The sequence below is a fragment of the Camelus bactrianus genome, chromosome 11 (assembly GCF_048773025.1).
Source record: "Camelus bactrianus isolate YW-2024 breed Bactrian camel chromosome 11, ASM4877302v1, whole genome shotgun sequence".
Classification (NCBI taxonomy): Eukaryota; Metazoa; Chordata; class Mammalia; order Artiodactyla; family Camelidae; genus Camelus; species Camelus bactrianus.
Window position 1 is genome coordinate 52,238,994 of NC_133549.1, and position 25,124 is coordinate 52,264,117.

Genomic DNA, 25,124 nt, shown 5'->3' on the forward strand with positions numbered 1-25,124 from the left:
GCTATAGGAATGGTAACTTCAGGGATCACCAGTGTCTAAATGCAGTGATGCCAGCCAGTGATGGAGAGCTAAAGCATGGAATGTCGGGTGCCAACAAGGGCAGAGGTGACTTCACGGGGCAGAGTCCATGGTGTGATTTGGGGCTGCAGGGATTCTGTTCTAGCTGCTTGGCTTCCCTCTGTGCTCCCTGTGTTCCAAATATAGTTCTCCAGCCTTTGTTCGCCATTATATTAGTTGATAGATTCAGTTAAACCAGTTAGTTAATAAATGAATTAGTTAATAGTTAATAATTATTAATTTAGTTAATTAATTGATTGGTTGATAAATTCTGTTAAATCGGCCAAAGCCATTGTTAGTTGTTTATATTGAAGAACCAGGTCTGATTCCTTTATTCATTTCCTTAATGTGCCTTGAGCACCTTGTATATAGCAGGCACTCTTCTGTGTGGGATGGACAGAGCAGTGACTATGGCAGACAAGGTCCTTTCTCTCACAAAGATTATTCTTGTAGTGTGAATGAATGAATGAATGAACAAGAATACCAGCAAAGAAAAATCAGCTTGATGTAAGTACTATGGAGAAAATAGAGGGTGTGACAGAGAGTGACAGGAGGACCGCACAGGGAGGTCAGGGAAGAGCTCTCTGAGGAAATAACCATTATGTTCAGACCTAATTGGCCAGAAGGAGCTGGCCCCACAGATAATGGAGAGAAGGGAGTCCTCGGGGGGTGATGATAACTTCCAAGGCCCTGAAACAGAAGCAGGCAATGCAAGTTCACACTTGAAGGGATTTTATAACTCATGGAACACAAACTTCCAGATGTGTAGGTAAAGAAACTGAGGGTGAGAATTTTTCAAGTCTCTCCTGGAGACTCCTGAGTGATCCAGTAAACCGCTCATCCTTGTGGTGACCATCAAGAGCAGAGTGCAAGGTGGAATGAGTGCGTTTCATTTAGATTCAAATTCGGGGCACAGATTTTTTCCCTTCTGTCTGGTTCTTTTTAGTTTTTTCTCAGTTCACATTTTCCCAGACCAGTCTACCATTTGTGTCTCCCACCTCCTAGTCTTGTTCTCAACAGTGTGAAATAAGAAAAGGAAGAGGTGAGTTAGTAGCCCCCACTTTCTCCTCATGCCTTTCCTCAGATGTGTGAGGATGGGAGTGGGTATTAATTTCAGTGTGGTTCAAGTGTAAGGTCACCAAGGAAGGGCCCAGATGATCGAGAGACCAATGACAAGTTTGGTAAGTTTGGGGCAGGCCATAACAATTTTTGTCAAGTGGAAAAATATCCGTGGTTCCAATAATATTTTAAAACCCTTAGAATTATGCTATCTAAGCTAAGTATAATGCAAGCCAGGTATATAATTTAAAATTTTCTCGTAAACAAATGAAAAAGTAAAAATAAAAAAAAAAAACACACAAAGATAAGCAAATGAAAAACAGGTGAAGTCAATTTTTAATAATGTTTTATTTAACTCAATATAGCCAAAATATTACTATTATAAAAATTACTAGTGAGTCCTTTTGTACTCGTTCTATGCTATATATTTGAAATCAGTGTCTTACACTTTTACAGTTAGGGCACGATCCACGCTCACCACGTATCAAGTGTGGAACAGACACGTGTGGCTGGTGGTCACCACTTCAAAAGAACAACCTTAGAGCAAGGCTGCAAGGCTGACTTAGTTATAGTCGGCTTGGAGACAAAGAAACAGAATACATCATTTTACATGAACCCTTGTAATCCGCTGGGTATACATTTTTATAATTTCTTCCTTTTCCATGCTCACAGCCCCTTTGAAAACGGTTGTTAAGCATTTAAAAAATTCCTTTAAAAAGTCTTTTTTTTAAAAAAACAGTTCACTTCCTTGGTGGTTTAATTTTCACCTTATCCTTCATTTAAAGAAGGCAGTATTGAAAAGCACAATGAACCCTTCTGAGTCAGTCGACACCCTCTTTTGTCAAATATCCCCTTCCCTCCACAATTAAGAGTTTATAAAAGGGATCAGGAAGTGTCTTTTCATTATGCTTTAAACACAAAAATAGGAACACTAGAAGGTTTTCTTTCTGTATGGTAATAGAGTTTTATCCTTCTTGAGTCACTGGCTGCTTTTTTATTTTGCAATATAATTTCTACACACCTACTTAACCTCGGTGTGCCAAAAATGAGTTTTGTGCACTGTTTCCTTGTACAAAAATATTGCTTCTCTGTGCATCTACTTTGATTCCCTCGTGCCTTTTTTGTTTTGTGTTCCCATAATTTTAAGAGGTCCACTCTTTTGTAAGCTATGAAATGATGTAAGTACTATGGAGAAAATGAAATAAGAACAATACAAATATAGCTAACACTGACATGTTCATTAACGTTTATGCTTATTTTTCATCCTCCTCCTTAGTATTTGAAAGAGAACAGTTCACAGTTAAATGAGTGTGTACATGAACCTACATATTCCTTATCATAGTTTTCTTATAATATTGCTATTCATAAATCATTAATTAGACAATCAGTTTCTAGATATTGGAAGACAGACAAAATCCACTCTCTCCAGAATAAAGCTTTCAAATATATGGTGCATAATAAAGATCAGCCAATTGTATAGAAGTTACACATTTCCCACTGTAGAAAACAAGGGAGAAAAGGGGATGTTACAATTGCCTTCTGCCCTAGAAGTGTCCACAGCGAGTCACTGCTCAGGAGACTGGACTTTTCTTCTGGTATCTAAGGAAGCGTAGACTAGGATCTGCCGTGTTTCTCAGTGTTTCTCATGTCATGACTCAGGCAGAGAATGTTTTCTACATTGACTGTGTCAGTGCTGTACACGAGGCCTCCCCTGGTGGTGACAAGGACTGAAAAATCGATACTGGGCACAGCTCTCACCCATTCACAGAGCCCCAGTGGCTGGAAACTCTGGCCTAGAAAGTGTAGGTGATTTTTACTCTTAAAAGAAAGCTGAAGAGGGGGAGGGTATAGCTCAGTGGTAGAGCATGTGCTTAGCATACATGAGGTCCTGGGTTCAACCCTCAGTACTTCTATTTAAAAAAAATTATGAATATTAACTACTACATATAAAATAGATAAACAATAAGTTTCTTCTCTATAGTACAGGGAACTATATTCAATATCTTGTAATAATCTATAATGAGAAAGAATAAACAAATATATGTATGTATGTGTCTGACTAAACATTGTGCTGTACACCAGAAATTGACACATTGTATACTGACTATACTTCAACTTAAAAAAAGAAAGAAAGAAAGCTAGAAAAATGCCTTATTAGTGGTGGGAATTACTTTTTGGGGAGATGGCTCAGAATATTGCTTCCTTGATGGCAGTTTGCAAGGGCTACTCTATTTTAGGGAAACCTGGCTAACCTCCAAAGAGAAGATGCTTATGAAAGAGGATCTAATCATTGTCTGCCGCACATCTCACAAGGTTACCAGATTACTGTATGGTGGGTTTTCCTTAGTGGTCGAAGGGCAAAGCTACTACTGCACACAAAGAAATAACTGGCAATGGACTAGTGCATCCTAGAAACTAGAAAGAAAATTAAAAAAAAAAAAAAGCACTGTAAACCAAATACAGACCTAAGGTCTGTATTTGACACATCTGCTTGGATTGAAATCAGATTTCCTGATTGATAACCCATGCAGAAAGAAGCCACTTCTACTCTTGTTTGGACAAGACCTCTTCCGAGTGATGGATGTCAGGGCTCACCTTTGTAATTAAGCCACCAGAATGAGTTGCAAAGTTAAGCATTTGGCAAAAAGGAATATGGCAGGTAAGCAACACATGGCAACTTTACTGTCTCTTTTTCTGACATACTTAATTTCCAGGTTTAAAGCTGCATCTGGAGATGCTGAAGAAATCTAAAATGTACTTTTGTAGGGAACTAAGATGTCCCACAGAGGTGTCGAAAACATCCATATATATTTGGAAGATCACATTTGACATTTTTTGAGAATTTAATCTGTGTAAGACATCAATGAATTCATTTACTTTCTCACAACACCCAGATGAAATAAGCATATTCTCCTAAAGATAAGGCTCAAAGAGGTTTCATAACTTTCGAAAGAATCCACTTAAGTGATAGAGCCAGGATTTGAACCTGGGTCTCCTTTACTTGTAAGTTCTTCTGTTTGAGCAGCTGTTGTGCTGTTTCCCAAGAGCGTGATCTCCTACCAACAAGATCTTTAAACAGAACGCTGGGCAATGAAATAGGAAAGGAGGTACGAGTATGGGATGATTTAGTTGATCTAGATAAACTGTTGCATTTCTTTCCAGCCCTCAGTTTTGGTAATCTGTGTGCTTTTATCTCATGTATTAGAGTTTTAATGATTATAAAGTAGCAAATTATGAAAGGAAGAATGATCCTCTTTTAGCTTAAATATTTTCAAAGTAACCTGGCCTTTTAAATCAATGTTACTGCCTAAGAGGCTATTTGGTTTCTTTATCCCCTGTTAACACTGCTCCCGTTTTTAAAGCTTTGAACATTCTTTGCCCTGATACCTAACATATTGTTGAATTTCAGTGTTGTCTGAATAATTTACTGCTCTCTAGAAAACATTAGTGCATGTGCTATTGCAGTCAAGAAGGCCAAACAAATGTTTGGGACCATCGAGAACGGCTCTGTAAGAGAATATGACGTAGCTAACACTTTCTCAAATCTGCACCTGCAGTATTTCAGGTAGTTAAAGCCATTGTGTTTAAGGAAAGTGGTTATGTGCTTAACAGATCTCAGGATATGAAGAGCTTCCTTTAAATTAATATTTGAACAAATGGGAGGACTTTATATCTTGGTATGCACATTTATATTCATAAACCTTGTAGACACAAGAAACAATAGATGAAAACACATGAACCTACAAGTTTTATGTCATAGAAGCCAAAAAATTCCTTGCTGCCAATGTCAGAAAACATACCTAGCTGGATTGAGTCAATGTGTCAAACCTAATTTGGGACTGAAGTCGGAATCTAGATTGCCTAAGTTGTAGTACGAAGGACAGAAGGTTGTCCTGTGAACGAAAAAGTCAATATGGTAATAATTTGATATTTAAAATTAAACACGCTTGCTTTGGTTTAAACCCACATTTCCAACACCTCTGTGTCCTGAGAGCTTGAACAACTGGCTTAATCCTTCTATGTCCTGTCTCCTAACGTGATCATGTTGATTACACGTACCTGGCTTACTGTAGAGGCTCTAAAAATGGTGTTCTCCTCATGCCCTTTTCAAACACCTGCAGGGACCACGGCGGATGAGACTGTGTTGATGCCAAGAGCACGATTCTGGCCGTGGAGAGCAGATGTCTCTCTTGCCGCTTTGCCCTTCTCACCTTCAGACCTGTGTAACCGAAACCAGTTTAGGAAATAAATAGTGAACAGGGGACCATTCTTTGTGCTGTAGAAAATGGTAAGCCCAGGGCTTTATAAGCCTTCGTTTTCTTTTTAAGTAGTGATGGGGGAAAAGAAATCACACAGTACTCACTGACTTCTAGTAACAGTTATGAGCAAACACTAATGTCGATGAAGAAGTCTTCCAAAACGGTAAGAAAACAGGCATGTCTTATTTACATTTAGGGAAATTATAGTGTTCTGTAAATTTGTCTTCATTAAACAGAGGGCATTTGGAGAACGTTGTGCCATTCGTCCGTCATTCTAAAGAGCGGTGCCAAACTTCTGACATTTCACTGAAGGCTCCATCCTGGAGAAGGTGACAGCGGAGTTCTAGGAGGCCTTCTCTTTTCGAGAAAAACTTTTACAGCTTTTTAAGGAGTTACTTTCATTTGAAAGCAGCCGTACACTTACATTTTCAAACAACTCCAGGCAAACACCTCTGGTTCAGTGAATGCAGAGACAGCTACGACTAAAATCCATCCACAAAAGGTTCTCCACGCCGTGAATGTCATTCCTTCTCTTATACACACAGGCTGTTCGAGACATGCAAACCAGGTGGGCTTAAGAACTGGATGCAACCATATTGGAAATTGGATCCCTAGCCATGTACTCCTGGCACATATATTCGGGAAATGTAGCCTTTTTCTAGGACCTAAATATTTGTCTGTTGTAGACAGCAGTTTCCTGTGCTTGTGCCTTATCCTGCTGCTCTAGCCATGTGCTTTGACGTTAGGTAACTTTGCTCCCAAGAAAGGTTACCCAGGAAGGCGCAGAGGCTCCCCTCTGGGTCCTCGCACACAGAGAATGGGTTTAGAAACCACTTGGGTTTCATCTCCTCTAGTGTCTGCAGGAGCTTTAGGGAGATGGCGAATTCCACAGTGCGCTCTGTGTACTAAAGACAAGGCTGCACAGGGGACCTGGAAAGGCGGAATCGTTTTCTTATCTGGCAACGGGGCTGTCATAAAGATGGGGTAGCAAGCAGTGTTTTGTCATCCACCCTGCTGTTTGTTCCTTTCTCTGTTTAAAGCCCAGGGAGTACCCCGTAGATTAGGATTCTGTTTCTCTGCCCTCCTCCCTCTGCAGTGATCTCAGTGCTCAGCTTCTCCAGTGAGACACACTTGCAAATTGTCTTAATGGTGTTAACCACCCTGGTGGGCAGTCACCGCTGCTCACAGCAACTCCAGGCACCCCCACCTGCTGCTACTGAACTCAACCAATGAAATCAACTTGTTGTTAACAGCTGTTCCTCTCCATGCTCACTCATGAGCTTACACATTGTTCCTCTCCTCTTTCTTGGGGAAGGAGACCCTGCCCTAGGTGTAGAGGAGATGTGCAGGTCCACCAGGACTTCTAATTTTTCTTCTCCGTAGCATGCGGTCTTCCTCATTGCTGCACTAGGTCATGCCACCAGCAGATGATACCCAGGCAGGATGATTCCAGAGCAGAATTAATTAACCCACTGGAGATGGATTTAGTTGGAAACCTGTTTCTAACTGAACCCACTTAGGAAAAACCAATTTAGTTGTCCTACAGACCCAGAATTCTCTAGATGGAGGAAGAAGGGGTTTTGAAAGGAACCTATTGTGTTAACTACTAAACATCTTGGCAAAAACTAAGCATCTTGCAGGTTTACTTTTTTAACCTGAGACCCTTCCTTTTTTATATATTTCTATGGCAATACTGATTTCACCATGTGCAACAGTAGATTCATACTCTGCTAATACTTATCAAGTAAAATATGCCGAGAAATCAATGTAATGACATGTTCAGATGGGTTATTTTACTTAACCCACATAGTATTAAAACAGGTCTGGTAATCTGCTTTATGGAAACAAGGAAATTAGGCTTTGGATTTAAAAAACGGTTGAAACATTTTTTTTAAATAAACATTTCACTGCTACACGTTTATTTCTTAAGCTTTCTTGATACATAACATGTACACATATTTTCTTAGTGACTTTCAGCTCTGAGAAGCACAGTGTGGTCAATTCACAAGTTAATTTGGGATGCTGGATAACTGAATATTTTTAGAGTTTAACCAATTTTTAAAATAACAGTGAGAAGAAAGGAACTCTATATATATTTGAAATAAATAAGGACAGAAGACTTAAGGAAAAATTCCAAATGCTAGAGTCATGTTTCTACCAATTGCCTTTGCGATGTGCTTGTGCTGTGTCGTGTGTGCATGGGCGTGTGCGCGTGTGCATGTGCCTGTGTGAGATGGGAATAATAAGAGGAGGGAAGGTGGAAGTAAAAAAATACATACATATATATATATATATATAAAACATAAAGTATAATGTTTAGTTTTGATTTGAAATTAGCTTATTATCCCATATTAGCAAAGAGAAAAACTATATTATCAATCTGATACTAGAAGCTGTGAATGATGTATAATTAAATCGACAGTATTTCTTTTATCTTTCATCACAATATGAAATGTTCCCTTCTAAGGGCTCTACCAGGTTAAACTTACTATGAAACATTTATTATCCAAGGGACCAGGCTGATTAAATAGGAGAGAGAGAGAATGAGAGAATCAGAACAAATGAGAGAAACATTCTTCAGGAAAAAAATGTCAGTAGGACCCCAGGGAAAGAGAAAGATAAAAGTACAGGCCTTCAAACTATCTATTCATATTTTAAGCAAGCTTGTTCCAAAGATCAGCTGTCCAAAATGATCCTAAGTTTTAGGGCACAGATTCAGTTTATGGGGAAATTAAATGCTGTGGCTCGAAGGGAACTTGCATCCAGTTTCTTTGCTGAGAAATGACCGTGAGGTGGGGAATGAGGAGGAAGGACTCAGGGTCCCCACTCCCCAGGGCTGGTTCTAACGTGCATGTAGACCATCCTGTCCCATTCATGAGGATCCTTTGTCGGGTGTACAGGGAAGGATGGGCAGGAGAAGGGGTGAGCCTGGGATAAGGAGGCACCACCCAGTGAAGATGTGGTCCAGCTGTTACTCAGTCGGTGGCTTACTCAACGAGGCAAGGCTGAATCCAGGCTTTACAGAGGTTAGAGAGTTAGAAAAGGGGTATTTTTGAGACTTAATTTTCATTCAGATCAAGATGGTTGGCTGAGCAGTATGAGAAGTGCTAAGATTGTTTCTTATCCAAAATGAGAAACCTATTATTTACCATTTCACACTAAACCAATGCTTTTTTTTTTTTTTTTTTTTTGGATTTTGAGGGGCTCTTGGTTAATGTTTCGTTTTGTTTGTTTGGATTTTTTGGTCTGTTGGTTTCTTTTTAAAATCTTTGAGTTCCCAAAATAAACACAAACATGAATAGGAAGAGTAATGACTTAAGCCTTTGTTAGAAAACACTTTCTCCAAGAAATAGCTTCTCTTGTTTTTAACATTTAATTATTCTAAAGTTGTGTTGTTCACATTATTAAAATAATTATTAAAAGAGCAAATGCTCATTATAAAAAATTTGAGAAACGGGAGTGAAGAAAGTACGCTCGTTTTTCTACAAACTTAAAAGTACTCAGTGTCAACTTTGGCGTATTTCCTTCATTAACTTTTCTCTGCTGACTTTCGTTAGCTTGATAAGCTGAAGACTGAAAGCTTCCCACTAAGGGGCTTCCAGCAGAGGTGGTGTGGCAGAGACCTGTCACGAGAGGCACAGACTCATTGGTGAATCTTCACCGTGACAGGTCGTCACTGCGTGACCACGAACAAACTGTTTGAACTTCGGAGCTTTGATCCCCTTCTTTGAAAAAGGGGCCATCAACAGCCATGCTTCCAAGCTTCGTGAGGACTCCAGGTAAGGGGGGGGGTGCCCATCACGGACCCTGGTCGCTACAGCCTGGTGCCCCGTCACTGCCAGCCGTCGCTTAGCCATCGTACTCACCTGTTTCCTTCTCCAGCAAACAATAGACATGTGGCAAATGTTGAACTGATGTGGTGATGATAAGAATGGTGGGGAGGTCAAAGAGGATGAAAGGGGGTGCTACAAGGACGGCTTCTGAAGAGAGGCAGAAGTAACTCTTGCTGGACTTGTCATCTCGACCAGGTGGCCTTTGTTTCTCACTCTTCTGTGCTGTGGAATAAATAGCATAAATAAATAGGTAATATTTCAGGCTGAACTTTTCTGTCAGCTGAGACATAAGTTATGCTTTCAAGGAGGTGTGTGACGAGCTATGAAAATAAAACAGTTCAGAACTGGAGTCGTTTGCAGGGAATGTTGGAGTGACTAGTATAACTTTCTCTAGATCTGTTTAGTCACTTGTAGTAATATGATGCCCAATACATAAATCATGTGATTACAGAAGTCAGTTTTATGCCCCTCGAATGTCTGTTAACATTCTTGTTGATATCAAAATGGGTACCTTCTTGAGATTTACTATAAAATACAGCGAGCGAACTGGATGATTTTATTCTTGCGATTTACAACAGCCTTTTGGGATTTCTTAAAAACAATATTATGGTTCTGCATTCACACTACATAATTCTTTTCAATAATTTTTATTTGGTTTTTAAATATCTAAAATTTTAACTCCTTGAGCAGAGAAACCTTAGGGATGAAAGTAGTCTAATTATTTGAATAATATCAAGATTTAATTAGCATTCTGAATTATACTAATTAACAACAGCTCACGTTCTTTTGAGTACTCTCGAAATGGTAGACATTATTTTAAGGGTTTCACATCTGTGAACGCAATAACCTTATGAGAAATCACATTTACAACTATTCTCATTTTATAGACGAGGCACAGAGAAGTTAGCTGACTTGGCCAAGGTCCCATCGCCAGCTTGATAAACAGTTCATGTAGTCTGACCCCAGAGGCTGTCCCCTTGTCACTATACTGTCTCTCAGTAATAGCATAGATTTACTGAATATGTCGTGTGTGCCAGGCCAACGTTAAGAACTTTGCATATATGGTCACATAATAGATGTTATATATATAATGTAGATGTGGGTATAATAATGCATCGCCTGGGATGGGAGAACTCTCCACTGAGAGGACTTACGAGTCTTTTGTAAGGTTTCCCAGGCTCGCAAAAGGGCGATGTTGATCCCAACTTATCTAACAGCCAACTTCTCTTGGGACATTTGGAACAAAGCCCTAGGAAATCAGAGGATACAGGAGTGGCCAAAGATGCAGAAGAAATCTTTCCCAACACTAACGGCCAAACCAAAATTACCCCAAGAGAGATTGCCCACCTTCTTGTTTATTAGTCCCAATTCCATTGTTTCAGGACCACAGGGCCCAGGCCCCATATTCATCTTAATATTCTACCCAGTAGGTTCTTTTTTTTTTAGCAAATAAACAGCAAGCATTTCTTGCTCAGAATTCTGGAGGCTGGAAATCCAAGACGAGGGTGCCAGCATGGTCAGATTCTCGTGAGGTGCCTCTTCCAGGGTGCAGACTGCTGACTCTTCCTTTTATCCTCACATTGTGGAAGGGTCAGGGATCTCTTTTTTTTTTTCTTCATTTTTCAGTTTTATTAGGTAGAATTGTTACAGTTTGACTGCACATATACAATATATTGCAGGTAAATACATATCTACAATATACTGCACATTTAAAAAAATTTATATATGTACTGTTCAGTGTTTCTAAAAACAGCTTAGAGCTTTAGCTTTTGAAATTTACATAGTTATCAAAGGAATAAAGCCAACCACAAAATAAGAAGCAACAGAATGCAGTAATCCAATCACAAAGGACAGTCAAAAACGTGCTTACACATATTCAAGAAATCAGTTGTCTAAGTTATAAATAATACATAGTTCATTTGTGTCCTTTTTTTTTAGATTCCACATATAAGTGATATCACATGGCATTTTTCTTTCTCTTTCTGGCCCACTTCATTTAGAATGATGATCTCCAGGTCCATCCAGGTTGCTGCAAGTGGCATTATTTTATTCTTTTTTATGTCTGAGTAGTATTCCATTGTATTTATATACCACATCTTCTTTATCCAGTCATCTGCTGATGGACATGTAGGTTGTTTCCATGTCTTGGCTATTACAAATAGTGCTGCTGTGAACATTAGGGTGCAAGTATCTTTTTGAATTGTATATTTCTCTGGGTATATGCTCAGGAGAAGGATTAGTGGATCACATAGTAACCCAGAAGGTTCTTTGCTTTTGGAGGAAGTTAGATTATTAGCAGCCTAAGTTAGAACTGCCTGTGTGTGTGTGTGTGTGTGTGTGTGTGTGTGTGTGGTGTGTGCAGGCGTGTGTACATACACACATGCACATGCAGGGTTTGCTCCCCTCAGAGTTGATTAAGAATGATTACCTAAACTATTGTTGTAAAATGAGATCAGGAAATGATTGTATTATGCATAAAGTGAGCTAAACCTTTAAAAATTCAGTAAAAACTCTATACTTGTGAGTAAGCTTCCCATGTTGTGAATTAAATGGCTGAAGAATGAAGCAATTTCAGGGGGAAAAAATTGGCTTTCTAATCAAATAATTCAGTTGATAGCCAAGTCCCTAGAATTAACTCATTTGAAGCTTTATCACAGCAAAAATTAGGATGAAAACTCAGGATCGTTTAAAGTAATCCCCTTTTTTTGTTTGGTAATAGCAGTATTTTGTCACCTACTTTAGAGAGGAATATAGTACCTAACAATTACAACAATTGAAGTACTTGCCAAATATAGTTGAAACTTCCGGATCTTGATCAGAAACAATTAGATTTCTCTCAAAAACATCCATTATAAAAGGTCCAAAGTAGTGCCTTGGCTTGCAGTTACAGAGCTCTAGACTTTAACCCTCTCTCAACCAGCTTCAAACACAGTGCTTACTCTTGTTCTGCATAAAATGGGGATAAAATACCTACCTTACAAGATTGTTAAAAGGAAACTTGAGATAATGTGAGTAAAGGAATTACAGCGGTACCAGGCTCATGAGGGCTCCAAAGAATCTGTGATGACATAAGAAGGCAGGGGCGACGGATGGTTCTTGCTGGGATAAAGGAGGTCACGTCAGTTTGCTGCCCTTCTAGCCGTGACCCTAGGCCTCTGCCCTTACCAATTCTTTGGCCATGGCTTTAAAGAAGGTCAGAACTCCTCAGAATTCAAAGAATGGCTTTGAGAAAGGATCTGATTTTCAGAATTCAGGCTTCCAATGAGGAACACTTCAAAAAGATACAGCGCTAACAAGTTCTAAAAAGACAGGTCTATTTTTTAGAATTTCAATAAATAGTGCCACTTGGAAGAAACTGGTAAACTTGACCCCAGTTTGCTCCTTGAGAATCACCCCTGCATTGCTTCCCAGACATCAGTCATTCTCCTCCACATTCTTAAGTAACGTATCATTATTTATCTACTACTTTTTCTTATAGATTTTACTTTTAAGCCTGTTTTGTTTAAATAAATTTATTTCTATCATAAACAGAACCAATATCAGTTATCCTAATAGAAGTTAAAAAAAAAAAACATAATTACTGGGGAAAAAAGTGTGTTCATGTCCCACCTACAATCATGTCTATCATTTCACATATTCCCAAGTGGTGTTTTTCCCCGTTTGGGAAAATCTCAACCAGAGTATCCTACTTCATTACACTCATAAATGTGGAGTTGATCACAAAAGCTTCTCACCTGAATCTAGTGTTCCTGCCATCTCTTCACTGGAAGGGACCTTAAGGTCATTTGTTCATTCAGCCACTTTGTTTTACAGATAATGAATACAAAATAACATGGAAGGTTTAATAACATAATGAGGGACACACAGCTTGTTAGAGGCAACGTATGATTATCTGCTAATATGAAACTCTGGGTAGAAGGTGCATGAGACAATTAGTGACCAGGTATTTTAAGTCTAAAATCCACCAGTGCTGTCATTAAGATGATGAAATGACAAAGCAAGCCAGAGGATCATAGCGGGTTAGTGAAGCAAAGGACTGAAGACGCCATATCTAGTTCTTGGAAACCCCGTCATCTGATGTTACGTTACAAAATGGAATTAGCAAAGATGAGCTGTCAGCTGGTCAACCAAGTCTCTGAGCTGGACTGATGCAGGAATTGAATGAGAAAATAGCCAATAGCTATTGCTGTGTGATGAATGAGGCTGCTGAAAGCAGCAAGAAATATTTTAACACTTGGATATAGTTGCAACTTTCAAATGTGTCACCAAGCTGCAACTTTAGAGAAAACTAGTGTGGAGGGCTTTTGAACCTGGCAGACACAGTTACTAATGCAGTGACTATTTTAGGGAACACCAGTAGGTCTTCCAGGGGACTGAAAGGTAGAAGCCCAGCCTCCAGGTAGGCTAACACCCGAGTAACAAACCAAGGAAAATTTCCGTGCATGCATTACAGGAAACACTACTGTTTAGGGTCGCAGAGACACTCTACAGAGAGCAGGAGTTCCTTTAGATTGTTTTGGTGATGAAAGTAATGTTTTTCAGTATTCGAAGATGCCTTACACAAGCATTTCTTCTAAAGAAGGAGCCTTTTGATTTGTCTGGAAACCAGTTATAAAAATTACATTTTTAGTTATAAAAATTCTATTTTTTTCACATCATTTTGCAATTTGACCCAGTTGGAAAAGTAGAGTGTTGGGGTTTTGATCGCAGGATTCTCATTTTTCTGTCCTTTAAACTCGTTCATATAATTTGGCTCTTAAAGTTTCGTGAGAAATAATGCCCTTTGTTTCAAATTGAAATAGTCAGAAGTACACAGCACAGGTGTGTTATATCAGCGACAGACACTGATGCTCAAGGAAGTGATGGGGGAGGGGGCAGGGGAGCAGTAAACCCGGAGGACTCTTATGTAAAAGAATTGAAGGGCCGGTGAAACAAAACAAGATTTTAGTGGTAACCATGGCAACCTGCATGGGAAAGGAAGAGCAGAAAGCTTTCTGGTCATTATTATTATTGTATTTCAACATTTATTGACTACTTTGCACGGGATTCGGACTAATCAGTTTTTTTCTCTGGAGAAACAGATGAATGGAGATGAGGTTTTCCTAAAAGGAAACGAGAGCATTCTAAGAATTTTTAATGAAGCTGGGAATGTCAGGTGGCAAAGGAAGGCTAAGTTCTCTCTGTTGTGCAGGGGAGACATTTTTTAAACTTAGAGACTATGTCCTATAAGGAACTGTGCAGTGACGTTTATGTTAGAGACATGTGACAGGTAAAGACATATATGATAAATTCAGTGATGTAGAATAAAAGAAACCAAAGGTTAGATTCAAGATTCATTGGGTTCTTGTTTGGAGAGAGAGCCAAGAATATTATTTTGGGGGCAGCCATAGTCTTGGGGAGTCACCCAAGATGTGTTTACAATAGAAACAAGATGTGTTTACAATAGAAGCATAATTAAGGCTCTGCTCTATCCAAGAAAAGAACACATGTTTAGATACACCAACTTCTAAGATGAACTTATTTCTTCTTGATACCCAGATCCAAGAGCAAAACTGTTACCAAACAAAAGCACAGGAGAACAGTTCTGCCCTCCGGGAAAGTAGGGCTGCATTTGGATGGGGGGCAGGGTGAGGAACAGAGAAGAAGTAGCATTTAGGTCTGGCATTGGCTTTGGCTGTTTACAAGTGAAAATGATTAAAATTATCAATACCCGGGAGTCTGCTTAAAATGAAGTCTCTCATTCAGTAGAATCTCATAGATTCAGCTGAATTTGGTGCGATCCCAGATTCTGCGTTTCTAATTCCCATTTGACGCTCTGCTGATGATGGCTGTGCTTCAAACTGTGAAGTCCAGCTTTGGCTGTAGATTAGATCACCTGGGGAGTTTGTAAAAATCTTGTTTCTCATCCATACCCCTAAACCAGTAAAATTGAATTATCCAGAGGTATCATCTAGGAGCTGAGAACCACAGCAACCCCACAGATAGATCAAAGATGAATCACAGATAAAATGATTTGGCTTACATAGGGTTTTGCAATTTTTCTTCTGCCTGGAAACATGAGGAGATCTCATTAAAACACGTATTTCTAGCTCCTCTGCACTTCACCTGGTTGTTATCTGCGGCAGTCATGCGTTCTGCGCCTTTTGGACTGAGCACACGGTTTCCAGGTCTCCCCATCCAGCCAGCTGCTTTCCCCATTTCTGTCGCCTGCCGGCCTCCTGCAAGCACTTGCCTTTGCGTCCCTGTTCACAGAGGCATGCTGTATGTCTTCTCATGGATGGATGGTTTGTAATGCTGTTCTTTCTTTTTTTCCCCTTTAAATCCTTGATTCGGACCTGGCAGAAGTGTTGGAAAGTGAGTTTGGCTTGCATTGCCTGATCATTTTAGGATCCCCATTGAAACACTGATGTGGAAAACCACTTGGACAGGAGTTAGGAGCTGAGCTTCAGTCTGGTTCTGCCACTTCCTGCTGTATTGATATTGACACCAAACCTCTCTGAATCTGAGTTTCCCTAATTTGTAAATGGATTCAGTGTCCTCTGAGTAATCTAACACAACATCAGCCACTATTATTCATCTCTCTGCAAATTCATTATTGAGTTTGTTTACTCTATGCCGGCACTCTTGAATGGAGGAAATAAAAAGGCAAGTTCAGTTCATCTACGTACCAGGGCTCTGAGGACTTGAAACATTCTCATGAAGGAAAGAGTCAGGAACTAGGTGGCCGTACATCTCCATTTGCCCAAACAACCTGGGCTGTATTTGATGTTCTGGTGAGATGATTAATAGCACCAGTTTCATGCGCCGGAGTGCTGTGGTTTGGATGAGAGATCACTGGGTCTCTGCAGTTAGGAAAGGACTGCATGTGAGGTCCCTCTGGGGAAGAGGAGTCTGTGGGGTGCCACAGCTGGCCTGGGCCCTGGGCATTGGGCTCAGTGGGTAGCACATAGGGAGAGAAAAGCTGTGCCAGCGCCGACACTCACATGCTTTGATGGACCACCTGCTGCCCCATCCACTCTGCTCCCCAGCATCCCAGAGAAGTCCTCCTGAGTAAGTTCCAGGATGGAGACAGCTCTGCTAGGAAGGGGACAGTGAATCTGGCCAGATTTGGGGGACTCCTCGCATATTCTGTCAGCTCCAGCTTCAGCAGCCCTAACAGCACAATTTGCGGTGCTTGTTTCTTGCTTCTAGTCGCTTGATTCTGTCCTTTTTCATGTTTAATCTAGTCGATTTCCAGGCATCTGCCTGAGATTCTGCTGCTGAAACTCCCCTGCCCTTCTTTTTCAGTTATTTTAAAAACCCCTAGTGACCTGGCCTTTCCAGGGCCACACGCGTGCCTGCTGCTGCCACCTAGTGGAAGCATCCTAACGTCATGGTCACCTTTCTCTTTGATCCAGACTGGTCAAGGCTAGAATTTACTTGAAGGAATTCTTCAGGCACTGCTTCAGGTTTGATGGAAAGTGATTGGAAAGTAAAGATATTTCACAAAGTGTACAAATACTTCATCTCTAGTGAAACAGTTTTTTTTTTTTTTCTGAAAAAGGATTTTAGAAGCTAACTCTAAAAACACGAATGTGCCTGTTCAGCATAGAAACCAAACAGTATTGACTTGACGAGTAAATTAATCAAGGATCACAGGGAAGAAAGAATAACTCTCCACACGCCTTTTCAAGTGGAGCTGTGGCTCTTTTGTCAAAGGCCGTGTGTATCATCTTGCTTCTCTCCACATGAAGAATAGGTTCTCCAAAGTGATGCTGGTTTGATTGGCATAGAAGCCCTTCTCCATAGTTGGCATGTCTGACTCTCTAGGCTGTGTAGTAGTAATTATGGAATCTCCATCTCATAACAATAACAACAGAGTTTCAAACTGAATGCAAATTTTACTCTTCCTCTTTCTCTAGTAATGTTGGACAGGAGATATTTGCTTCCCTCACAACTCTTTGTCTTCCTTGTTCTGACCTTTTTCCACAAATAGGCATTCATCCCATCTCCGTTTTCCTATTTCCGGTTCATTCTGATGATTTTTATCTCGAGATATCTTCCCACAAAATTTTCTGTTCACTATGAAGATTTCTAGCGGTCTTCATTTACTTTAGTAATTCAAGTGGACTGAATTTGTTCTTTCACTTTTGAAAAAAATATTCCCTTTAAAAGTCCCAGCATATTGATATACATGAATACCAATAACAATAATGAGTAATGTGAATAAAGCCACATCCGCATCATAACGACCAGGGCAATAATAAGCTCCCCATTATTCCAGCTCTCCTGAGGATTTCTCTGGAGGGCTTAGAAGAATTTCTTAGGACATAGTTCACAGAGGCCATTGGAATATTTAATATTCTGTAATTATTTTTGATTTACAATGTGTTGGCCAAAAGCAGATTCTAGAAATAAATCTACAGTGGCTTCACTCAGGGTAAAAATAGGGCAGAAATTGAACTGTGGTCATCATATTAAATTATACGACCGTATTATGTTGGCTCCATGTGGAGCTGTGTCATCTACAATATTTCCATGCTGCATTTGTCTTGAGCCTGTGCTTTCCAGAAATATTACAGTCTTCTTCTTTTGATATCATTATGGTACCTGGTTTGAAATATCAGACTGAAGATATTTGACACCATGGCATTGTATTGTCGGAAATAACCTTAGATGAAGCATAGCCAGTCTTCTCTTTATTTTAGCATTGGAAAGTTGGAAGCCTAGAGAAGCAATGTTATTTGCCAGAGTTTGCATAACCAGATCTCAACCAGAGTTGAGTCCATTCTCTTTTGATCATTCTAGCATCATTCATTTTATTTATAAATGCACACATATGACACATATATGTATTCATGTTATGCTTTCCTATACATATTTTATAATTGTATCTTGTTTGTGAATTATATATCTTTCAGACACTATACCTTTCTAGTGTTTTCCCAAGACAAAAATAGAAGAAAAATCTATTCAAGGATTTCTTAGCTTTTAAAAATGTATAGGTAGTATCTTAATGGGTCTGTAGGTTAAAATGATTTTAACTGATGCCTAAAAATAACTGTCCTCTGTCAAGAGTGCTTTGGAGGGCGGCATTCATTAGATCCATGAGGTTATGTTTACAGTATATTGCTACATGGGCACTGTTTGTCATCTTCCACAAGGCTTTAAATAAGAATAACTTATTTAAAATTGTTAAATGGAACATTTAAACACCCCTTCATATGATCCTACTGCCACTAATAAGCGGTGAAAAACTCACGTGTTTCTCTGAATAGATCTATTTTAATATGTTTAGATTTCAAGAGTGCTTTAAAATGACATTATATTGCTTTTCTGTTTTTATATATGAGACTAGTCACAGTAGCAAATGAATGTGTCTGGCAAAGTGAAGGATTAATTCTCTCTCCAAATACTTCAGAGAGATTTTTCCCTGATGCTTTGTTCTATGACAATTCAAACGAAGATTACTGTAAGGAATGTGGATATGAATTTTTAAGATGATTTTCCTGGTCGATTCTTTACTATTCTAGTTATATTTTAAAATTTCTGAATAGAATACTTTCCTTCCGTAATTCATCCAACATTTGTCCTGACATCAATTATGAAACCAACCTTTTGTTGGATGATACAGAACTTGTGATTTTGGAAAGATTATATTGCACATATGATTTTCTTATCTTTTTTTAACTTTCAGAACTATGTATCAAGTTTGTAATCATATTCCGAAAGACTGTGTATGATTTTACTTTGCTCTTTATCATAATCTCTTCAGGAATACCCTGAAATCCAACCTCTTACAGGTATCCAGTCATCACCCTCACAGATTATGCTTATTTAAATTGGTCCAGTTGTAAAGAAAACCCCCACACAGCCCTGCAATCGGTGTTGTTTCCTCCATGTAAGCACTGTTATCCATTAAAAATACAACTCTGTTATTGCACATCTTTTCATTTGTCCGAATGAGATTAATGTTGTCTTAGAACAAATCCAGGGAACTTGGAGGGGAGGTTTTCTTTCGTTGTTCTAGTTGATAAGAGCACTCCAGCAACAATATTTTCATTCACTAGCTAGGAGACTGATTTAACAGAGGTGTTGCTGCCTCCGCCCCTTCCGGAAGCCACAGCGGGCAGGCCTGACTTAGGGTTCATTAGAACCTGGGAGGGTGACAGCAGATTGGGAAGTAGCTGTAAGTGATCAGAACCAGGCCTTGGCTAGCTTCAGCTTCTGCCCAGCTCAGCACAGCTTCAAATACTTTACAGATTCCAAAGAAAACATGCCAGCCGAATGCCTGCTGATCACGGGACATACATGGGATATATGTTTCTGGCTTTGAGGTTTCTGAGGAAATCCTTATCCTTGGTTGAAACACTCTTTCTGTCTTGCTGCTGTATGTGAGCAGAAGTGACACTTCAGCTGCCCGTGTTTGCTCATGGTGCTTAAATAGGCCATCCTCAACTTTCTTTAAACTTTCAGGCTAAATTTGCATCTTAAATGTAATGAGGAAGGGACCTTACAGAACATCTTGTATCGGCGCCTTGTTTTATAGAAAAGGCTCAGAGGACTTAGATCCACATGGGGTTAGGGGTACATGTGTAGAAGCCAAGCACTGCTCCAGACACCAAGGACATAGAAATGAATGAGTCCTTTCTGTATGTAGTGGTACAGTGTTGGGCTCATCATGGACTGTCCCTCACTAACTTAATTAAAAGATGAAAGGGCATTATAGACGATGGTGATGGATACAAAGATAAATAGATGGACAGAGATGGCACTATCCTTACAGTGAGTAGGTCTTGAATAGTATACAAGGTAGTCTATATAAATCAATTTAAAATTGTATAGACCTGATCTCCAATTAAATAGACAAAGTAGGTATGAAATACTCTGAATTCATTTCCATTTCTAAAAGACAAAGAAAACATATGAGAAGCTTTCATATGCATGATTACCATCCTTATTATATTCTGGTTTGGGGGAGATTTGTTTTGTTTCCACATATTCTCATTCTGTGCAGGTATAAAAATACAGGGGATTTATCCATATATGGACTTATAGATAATGGGCTGGGGAATAAATAGGGCAAGCAGGTGGCCCTTTTTCTCAACATTTCTCTCTTACTTTTGTTATTCTTCCCTTTCATTTCTCTGTGCCTTTCCTCATCTTAAAGTTTGCCTGTTTTGCGATTGTTTTTTTAAATCCCACTTAGAATATATGCTTCTCTGTTCCTGTTTCCTACATCGTCAGGTCCTGTGGGTTTCAGAATACTGCTGTCCACTTATTTCCCCACAGCTGTTATCCCCAAGAATAAATTAATTTGAGGATCTGTAATTGTTTTCATTAGGTATCTAGTTCCAAAGTGAAAACAAATAGCAAGAGAGAAAGAGAGAATAGGAGCTGGGAGAGAGAAGGCAAAACTCACAGCTCAATAGTGCCAGCTGAGCAAAGGCTAACCCTGTGCTTTCCTTGTAAGTGGTGATTTTGCAGAGACCTGGCCAAGAGCCCTCTTAGTTAAGTGCCAAGGTGAGTCACCCACCTTGATCAGCAAAGATAAAAAAAGAACCGTTCAGCAAAACACCAACATTTATTTGTACTGGACAGATTGTATAGAATGTTTGCATGTCTAGAGCCATTTTTTAAAATATAAAATACCATGCTTTGTACCACATAATCCTGTGGTCTAGACTAATTGAGGACTAACCTGTGATGCAAAAGCCACCAGTTAAAGTCTGGTCTCTGGATTCCGAGGCACTGTTGCAAGAACTCCACCTGGGAACTGAATCCTGTTCTGGGTACTGACTAGAGTCTGGCTTGTGAAAGCGTGATCTGTGTACCAGCAGCACCAGGATCACCTAGGAGAATCTGCAGCCCCGCCCCAGACTTTCTGAATCAAAAAAAAATTCATTTTACCAAGATTCTAGGTTGATTACTATGCACGTTAGATTTTGAGGAACACTGTACTATAAATATAGAATTCCATCAGATCCTCTTTTTTTTTGTGGAGCTTGGATGTGGAGCAATGAAGAGTGTCACAAACACCAGGTGGGAAAGAATGAGAGAGACATAAAAAGGAAAACAGTAAAGAGGTCATGAGCCAGTGAAATTCATGAGTTAATGGAATCCATGGAGTAGAACAAATACGAATCAAGTGCCATTAGCTGATGGACAGGGCACCGTAAAGGCAGAGACGGAGCGAAGCTAAGGGCACATGCACTTAAGTAGAGGGCAGTGAACAACTTGCTTGAGAGGGAGACTTGTAAAGCTGATTCTGAGTTAGAGAGCTGCTCTGAGTGCTGGAACTCCTGTTGCATCCCAAAGAGCATTCTGTTCTCCACACGTCATTGTGCAGCTGCTCAGCATCACCCTTGTTCCTTACCTTCCTGAAAACTTGCAGCGAATTCTTACTAACTGAGGCAACTCAGAAATACCTCTGACCTTGGCAATCTCAGAGAGTCTCAAAAGCACCTCATTCTAAAGGGCTTTTAGCTCTTTAACTTTATTCCCAGGTCAGGTTTCTTGTTTGTCTGCAAAAGCTTAGCTTTGTGGAAAGCTGAACTTTAAGACCACTTACGGCTTAACCAGTTCCTGATGAAGTTATGAAAAAAGAGGTGGGGGAAGACTTTTAATAAATAATTCAATTTCCGTACTTGAAATGTATCCATTTAGGTTTTCCATTTTTCTTGAGTCAGTTTTAATAATTGTTCTTCTAAAAATTTGTCCAGCTCATCTTATTTCTCTAATTTGTTAGCATTTAGCTTTTCATAGTATTCATTACAATCTTTTAACTTTGATAGGGGGTGATGGAGATGGCCTCTCCCTCATTCCAGGTTTAGGTATTGAGTCTCCTCTTTTTCTCTTGGTCAGTCTAGACAAAGTTTGTCAGTTTTGTTGACTTTTTTTTTTTTTAAAAAAAAGAACCACCCTTTAATTTCATTGATTTTTCTATTACTTGAAAATATTTTATTAATTTCTGCTGTAATTTTTATTATTTATTTTCTTTAGTTTGCCTTGTGTTTAGTTGGCTCTTCTTTTTCAAGTTTCTTACATGGTGTCTCAGCTCCGAGGCTCACACCCAGAATGTGACAGCGCTATTATATCCAAATATGAAAGCTGAATTGAGGTTAGTGTGTTCTCAGTTCCTCTGTTCCTTTTAAGAATTCATTAGGAGCCTTTTTTTTCCAGTGTGACCACCAAAGTTAGTCAACTTGAAATGTCTTGCTTAAGCTCAACAGATGATTCCATTTATATGCACTGTCCAGAAAAGAGAAATCCAGACAGGAGAGCAGATCGGTGGTTGTCTGGAGCTGGGCGTGGGATTGACTGCAGTGGGCATGAGGGATCTTCTGTGATGGAGATGGTCTTAAATTGGATTGTAGTGATGGTTGCGTAACTCTATACGTTTACTAAATATAAGTTGGACAAATGGGTAGATTGTATGGTGTGTGAAGTATACCTCAGTAAAACTGTTGAGAGAGAGAGGAGCGAGTGAGAGAGAGAGAGAAATGCTGCTGTCAGATGCAGGTGGCATGGACGATGACATTTATGGAAGAGAAGAGAATGTGTATCAGTGACTGTACCTGCAGGATTTTAATTTATGGTGGTGACTGAGTGATGGGACAGAGAAGTCAGTGCTATTGAAGGAAGACTTTCTTACTTACATTTCCCAAGAGCAGGGGGCAGCCAAATTGTGCAGGGTCGCATCAGGAAGCATCAGGTTTGGTTGGGAGGCAGAAGAGCAAGAGAAAGCGCAGGCAAGGGCCATTTTTAAGGCTTCCTTGAGAGAAGACAAGGCAGGACATGGCAAACAGCTTAGGACTGGCTGGTTTGAGTAATTCTGCAGGCTTTGGGGCATAGGAGCTGTCCCTAATTGTCTGGTACCTGACCCTGGGTTTCCTTAGGGTAGAGGGAATATTGACTTATTGTGTAGTGTGTAAGGATAAAGGAGAGGGTTCGGGGTGTGGTCTCAAGATTGGTTAGTTTGTATTCAAAAGGCATGTGCCCAGCCTAGCCTTTTGCTGCGTCCCAGAATTGACTAGTCCTGAAGAGCAGTCTTCATTCATCAATGAGGCCACAAATGCCAGAGCATAAAGAATATAGAAAATATAGGTAATACAATTGGCCTTGTGATGAGTGGATGCCAACTAGACAGATATAGATTTAAGAAGACACAGAACAGAAGGAAGGGAAAATTTAAATGGCAATGAGGCAGAAATTATTTTTTTTCTATATTTTAATATATTTCAATAACAGTCATTTTTGAAGTTGGTCCTCTTTTCTCTGGGAGAATCAAACCAAAATAAAAGCCTGCCCACGTGTTTTTAAACAAACATGGAAAAGTATAGCCATTTTCACTCATACTTTTTTCACTTCTACAGTGTGCACTACTAGTACTTACAGCACGCACTGCTGCAAATTTTGCTACAGCAAAAATAGGTGAAACACTTTCTACCAGTTGTGGATTTACTGGAGTTTGTATATGTACCAGAAAGGTGACACTTGAATACTGTAATCAATAATGGAATGACCTTCGGTCAAGGTTTGATAAGAGATCAGGCTAAGAATTCAGATCCTTATTACTAGACTTTATATGCTTATTTGTAAAGTGTTTTTAACCGATAAATGATTTTTGATTGCCCAGGATAATGTGAGACTGAAATAAATTAATCTCTCTCTTATTTGCTTATGTGTGTCTTACACATTAGCTCATTTTAATCAAGTAATTAATTCAAATAACCAAAACTATTTTCCAATTTCAGATGATGTTATTACTTCTAATGCTTCACTTTTAGGTAAGGCTGTAAATGATAGTTTGTGGCATTTTTGTATAACCAAGACCTGAAAAAAAACACACCTTCAGTGCTTTAGGAGGGAAAGCTTCAGGGGCTAAAACACAACATCCAGTTGAGCAGCATAGCCCAACAGATGTTTAAACAGATGAAGAAAATGTGCCTTGTGAATTCCTAATGAATTTCAGAGTACTGCCTGATACTGAGAAATGCAGCAGATCACTCAAGTGGTACCCGCCACTGGAAAATGGTTTCTACAGAAACGTCTAGGCAGACAGGGCTCAGGTACCTTAGGATGTCTGCTTATACTTTTACGTACATGAATATTTATATTTCTAACACGCTATGGGGAAGATAATGACTGTCACTGAAGATGAGAACCAAATCCAGCAAGCGCACAGGTTGTTTTCGTTTCTTAGCCTTGTCTCGTAACATCTTCCGGGTCCACCCCTCCTACTTCCAGTGTCTTTTCCTCTCCACTGTGTCATTTAACTTGTCTCTTTCATGAGACTTATCAAAAGGTGCACAAGTGTCTGGCTGATAGCATCACCACTCTTTATAGGTCTGGATACCTAGGGTACACATCACCTCAGAAGATTGTATAGCTTCTTAGGACAGACTTGGAGGCATGAAGGAAATGATAAGACTATCTTCCTTACAGCCTGGACATTTTCTACACATAAAAGTGGCCCAGTGGATCTCGGGACATTCTCAGATAAGAGAACCTAGCCCATGGTAAATTCTTGATGAATGTTTTCTGAAAAAGAGCTACGAAGAAAATGAAATGATTGAAATGATGAGGAAGGGGTAAACGAAATGAGAACTGAGTTGCTTAATGGACACTACGATTGGGTAACCTGGTTAAACGTATTAAGAAGGTGAAGAAATGAGACTCCTTTATATAGAAGAAAAGAACAAGAGCTCTGAAATCAGATGAATTGTGGTTTGAGTCCTGGCTGCCCGTTTATTAGCTTGAGCATTTTCAGTGCCCTCTTGGAGCCTTGGGATTCTCTTTTATAAAAGGACTTGGTTGTAATGATTAAAGATTGCATATGGAAAGGCTGACACATGGCTGGCATTCACTATGAGAATCTGAGAAATAAAACCACATGAACGGGATGATGAATGATGAAAATCATAGCGTTTTCCTG

The 25,124-nt window shown here is 39.5% G+C and overlaps 1 protein-coding gene across 3 annotated transcripts in view; it reads left to right on the top strand.

Annotated features, from left to right (window-relative positions):
* PRKG1 (protein kinase cGMP-dependent 1) overlaps positions 1-25,124 on the top strand; it is a 1,107,715-nt gene that overhangs the window by 361,231 nt on the left and 721,360 nt on the right. The window contains exon 1 of one of the 3 annotated variants that reach the window (XM_074374027.1): positions 9,136-9,154. The exons of the other annotated variants lie outside the window; for them this stretch is intronic. The gene's annotated coding sequence lies outside the window, so the exon portion shown is untranslated. Of the gene's footprint in view, positions 1-9,135; positions 9,155-25,124 lie in introns of those variants that run through there. 3 annotated transcript variants of the gene reach the window in all.